Source organism: Electrophorus electricus, chromosome 16, assembly GCF_041902795.1.
Source record: "Electrophorus electricus isolate QZ-2024a chromosome 16, ASM4190279v1, whole genome shotgun sequence".
Taxonomy (NCBI): domain Eukaryota; kingdom Metazoa; phylum Chordata; class Actinopteri; order Gymnotiformes; family Gymnotidae; genus Electrophorus; species Electrophorus electricus.
The window spans coordinates 7341771-7347500 of record NC_137512.1 but is presented as its reverse complement, the minus strand read 5'-3'; positions in this window follow the sequence as shown (position 1 = coordinate 7347500).

The following is a 5730-nucleotide window of genomic DNA, read 5'->3' as shown; positions in this document are numbered from 1 at the left end:
TGATCTATGCAAGATGCCAATCAAACATATGTAGCAGGAATGGTTTGGTGCAAAAGAAAACAAAACAATCTAATTTATACAATTTAGCCTAAATGTAGTCTATTGGCCAAGATGTTTGGTGTCTGATGTTTATTAATTTTGCCTTGGAGCTATGAGACTAATGCAGTCATTTCAACCCAAATCATTTTGGCAAATGCATGTCCAAATCTTCACACACATGGCTCAGACTACATCTATCTCTCAGTAATGTCACACAGTCTTGTTAGTAATGTTATTTAGGATGAAAATGAACAGCAATTCACTGATTAGCTTAATACTATGACATTATGGAGATTCACTGTTGTACTGGAAAGCAGATGAAAATATCTTTCCATTTTGAATGCAAATTAGTAAATACTGACTGCCCCTCCTATTTTGCTAAGTTGGATCTTGGGTGAAATGTTTTTCCAATACCTGCTAGCTGCGTTAACCTTGTAGCTACAGTGCAAAGCAAAGAAAGGAAGACTAGACTCTACATTTGTGGTAGCTGTAAAATTGTAATTTTTTTCCCACCAGCTTTTTTGGAACAATTACTTTCAAGCAGTAAATAATCTCCCCTTGTATAGTTACTAGGTAGTAATGTATTAGATAAGAAGATTAACTTATTTTAATACTAAGGGAGAAGCACTTTGAAACTAACGCAAGGAATTTGTTTACTTCTTTAATGTAACCGAACTAGCTAAATAAGTTGCTTGCAAGGACAGTGGTACTCTTTAAAGGATGCATTTTTGCTTCTGTGTAAAATGCATGGCTGAACAAGGTTGTCTGCTAGCTAGCGTTAAGTGGTTATAACAGGAGCCTATTCACAGTAGTAGCGTATGCAAATAATACACTGATCCAGCTCTCAAGCAATGTCAAAAAAAAAGTGACACTCAGAGGCTTATAAAAACAGAGAATGTTTTAGGTAGAGATTCCACATTTTCTCAGATTTGCTGCAGTATATTGATGGTATAAAATAATTCAAAATACTGGAAAAAGCCATTTCACAATCTAGTCCTTTTAACATGTATTAAGACTCGCTTTGTAAAATGTAAAATCCTCACTACAAACTAAGTTCCATGCAACAATCTATTTACCAAGGAGTATTTTTTTTTCTGAAAACAAGCAAAAAGGCAAATAAATGAAAAGGAGTCTTCTGATTTTTAAAAAATATCTATGACTGCCAGGTCTTCAAAAGCTTCAAAACACATCGAAGTACTACAAGGACATTACTTTCCTAACCGATACCCATATGTAACCCTCACAGTATGAAACAATTTATGCCTTTCCATGCGCACATACAAAAAATTAGATCATCATCAGATTAAGACAGTAACCCGATTACTGAATTTTTCATGTAAACACCCTAATTGGGTTGTCTTAGTTGAAATTAACATACACAGCTCTGGAAAATATTAAGAGACAACTCCAGATTTCCATATCTACATGGAGGGCATCCATTCAGTTCCAGTGTATGTTGAATTCCAACACAGGCTCCCCTCATTCAACTTAATGAGGTAATGATTAGGTGATCAACACTTGATCTCAAACACTTGTAAATACTTAAACCAGAGAAAATGATTTAGCTGTGGGCCCTTAATTTTTTCTAGAGCTGTATTAATCCCAGAAACAGGCCTGCATTTCTTGTAATTATTTCCAATTCACTGTGACTTAATACTTTAAGGACGTTCCTTTGGTACTGTCCATTTAATGTTGCCACCCATCCAGTTTTCACCGGGACAGTCCGGTTTTTATGCTGTATGTGTGTCACTTCCTCCTCCCACTGGCAAGTTTAGGCCAATCAAAAGTCGATGTCAAATACAAAGTACGTATGGAAGACACATTAGTGGTGTACCATTTTGGTTTGTTGAAAAGGTGGCAACCCTATGCTTTATTATTATTATTATTATGTTACATTTATATAGTGCCTTTCTCAAACTCAAGGACACTTTACAGTCCGATATCAGCTTTTACAATCACTCACACACCAGTGAGAAGCGGCAACCAATTTGCGCACACAGCGTACTCTCAACTGGAAACCACCAGGCCCCTGGGGGACTGCACTGGTTGCAGGGTACGGGGAGGACGTCAAGACCAGGACAGAACACCAACAATCACTGGACACACACACACACAGACACACACACATATCTATATATACTTACACATAGGTTGCATTCATACAGGACAATTTAGAGCATCCGATCAACTTAACCTCATTGCCAGGATCTGACCCAGAACCAGCTGTTACACTGAACAAACAGGATAAGCACAGGACAGCAGAGTGAGTGAATTTCCCTGCTTCACTAGGAATTCTGTTATTTAGCATACCCATTTCATTTAACTTCCTTCCCAAAACCAAACTATTAAAAACGCTGTTTAAAGTGGGATTACTCAAAGAATTTGCAAACAAATATAAACACCGAAACTGAACTATCATCTAAATTTGTTCTTTTGTCAGTCAGATAATCATGTATCTATATAAACCTACTGATTTTCACTGTCTGAAGCACTATCTGAAGGCAGCAGTGAGTCGACTCAGAGATCGCAAGCCCAAAACGCAGCGAGTGTAGTTTGTTGTGTTGCGGTAGGAGCAAAATGAAGAGAAGAAATTTATTTATGTCAAAATGTATTCTTGTACTCTCATATCGGATTCGAGGTCTTTGAGATGAGAAGCAATTCTGGTTAATGATAGACAGCTGTGAGGAGACAATAGGTTGCTAGGCGACAGCATGTCGAACAGGTACGTCAGGCCGGTATGAATGAGTAGAGAAGTCGTGGCACTGAAGAGATAGATGGAGAAAGAGAGTGAACGAGAGCAAGGGAGAGGGAGAGAGGGAGAGACAGAGAGAACATCCAGACCCTACCTATTCACTGTTCGAATAGCAATGTAGCAGGGAAGGGAAAATGGTGTTTGGGCTGTGAGTTGAAGGGGTCAGGAAGACAGCTTCATGAGAGCTAATGACAGGCAATTTCACACAGTTCCCTGCAGACTGATGGTGACTTGGAGCTCACCAATGCTCAAGATGCTAAGAGCAGCTTTCAGACATTTTTCTACTTATGTATTAAGAAGAGACTTTAAAAATAACTACTGGAGTCAATAAGGCCCAAATAAATAAGTAAACACCCCCCCCCCCCACCCACCCACCAATGCATTTTGATCCCAGACACAGCGCGGTTTTTGGAGCTGTGCTGCGACCCAGACATCTGTCACGAGGGGGACGTTTTCTGCTTCCTGCTATTACACCGCGTTCCAGGCTGCCTTGGGTCAAAATGCATCCATCAACCCAACCTCTTAAAGCTGCTAAAGATAATGCTAATGCGCACCATACGTACCGACAATCCCAACGTTCCAAGCCCTTACTTCCCAAGGCAGGGCCCTGTCCTACCGAGATGGAGGTGACGCCAAGCCTGTGCCTGATAACCTCCTTGGCCTCTGTTCACGTATTACGTGCGTTATGCGCAATGTTCACGCCTGCTCTTATGTAGGTTATTATGCGCTCGGTAGCAGGGGTTATGCAGGCCATGGATTGTGCTGCGAGATGTCACACAGGTTACTTGCTGGGCCGTCCAATGGAGGATGGGATCCCCAAGGTTTCTTCCTCAGCTCTGCCCAGGGAGTTTTCCCTTGCCATTATCACCTCTGGCTTGCTCATTAGTGATCTGGACCCATACATTTATAAAGCTGCTTTGTGACAGCGTATGTTGATAAAAGCACTATATAAATAAATCTGCCTTTGACTTTAGAATTTCGGGGGAATTTAGTCCACCTGAAAAGGATTTAAACCACAGCTGAGTGTACTATAGTTACAGTAGACAAGATTTCATCAAAGTTCTTAAAACTGCACACATTTAAGTGCATTAGTTGAGATGCCAGGATTTCAGCTTGCTCATTCTGTAGTACAGCTAGTGTCAAAAAGAAATCTCACCATTGCGCAAAGTCATATAATACATAAGTGTGTTGTCAGCAGGCTGTTGCATGTTAAGCAACGCAGCACACCGGTTTGATCCCACTCTCATCGGCAGCAACGACGGAGTTATTTATTCTGAGAAAGCCAGCGCGTTCGCGCAGTTTTATAGCGAAACCAGGTCCGTTAAAAGCAGTACGTAAGCGATTACTAAATCGGTGTCAATAGCGGCCTGATTGGACTCGCCAAAAGTAAATGTGTCTGTACATTAGCACGACTAATTGTATGAGTTTTGAAATGAGCCGTTGACGGTAAAGTGTTTTGGAAAATGAATTTACGTGAAACGTAGCATAGGTAATGTTACACGAAAACTAAAAGATGCAGTGAAAAGGAACAAATTGTGGGTATGATCAGCTGCTTAAAATGGATAGGCATATTATGTTGATGCATGAAAAGACACATTGCTTGCGTCTGGGCAAACAGACACGCAACTCATTCTGCATTTAGGAAATCCATCATCTCTACTCAAGGTTAGGCTATATACTGTGGTGGGCAGTAAGGCAGTGGCAATTTTCAGCTTTTCAGTGGCAATTTGAATCGTTACGTATGAAATCACCTCAAAGAATTCTATAAAGAAAATGGCCCTGCAATTTAATTCCCACAAAGGTTATGGCCAATCAAAATCTACAGAAACCCCCACAACTTGATGGTTGTGATGATTTTACTCGTCCTTCCCCATTCTCATCGTCATCAATAGCATCATCATCATCATCATCATCATCATTATAATTCTCATTAAAACAACCATGCTTATGATTCTGTAATACCACTAAATTGTAACTACATACATAAACCTAGTTGTTGCTATACTGTGATCTTAATTTTTGGTACATACAATGAATACCAAGAGATCTGTGATGAACAGTACCAGAGCTCAACAGTGCCCATACTGAAATATCTTATTTTAAACATGCAACAGTAACATAGCATAAACCTGTGTAAATCCTGGCCTGCGTAAAATGGAGCTCCATAGTCAGGAATCCACTCTAATACAAATGCAAGCAAAGCTTTCTGTTGCAGTGCGAAACGTACACGTTCACGGAAGGGATAAAACGCCTCTGCAAGGTTGGTACTGTATATACAGTAAATGCATGCCATGCATACATAAGATGCTGCAGGTATAGTGGGGCTGGCAACGTGCCAAAGAAGCCTGACTCTGTCTGGGAGGGGCGTGGAACAAAGGCACCACCGTCCTTCAGCGTGGGAGAGTGGAACGTAAAGGAGGCTCCGGTTTTTAAAGAGCAAGACTGCGCAACTGACACTGTAGCGCTCTGTTCCTTTCCCCTAGATGCTGTGTTATGCACTAGGGGTCATGACATTTGATGACCTCTCACACCAACCCTGTAGCTGCCCAGGGAAACACCAGGGTCATGGGTTCAGTTCACAGAGTGTGCACTTACTGTCAAGATGATAAAAATATACAGAGGAGGCCACTCTGGAGAAGAGTGTCACCTGTATGCTGGAAAGGTGAGAGTCAAAGCTGGTGAGCCATCATGTGTTTTCACCTTCATTATTTTTGCATTTAAATGAATTTCTATGAAGATTAAAACAATAGCTTTTCTTTTTGCATATAAAAGTACATTAATCCTTGTAGACCAGTGTAAAAAGAGAAAAAAACAAAAAAACAAAAAACCCCCAGCTTTTTATCTGTGTGGGTCCTGGGAGAATAGCCCTGGAAACCGGGGTCATGGGCCCACTTTGAGTGCCTTCCCCTGGTGACGCAGTATGAAGTGTGATGCCAAAG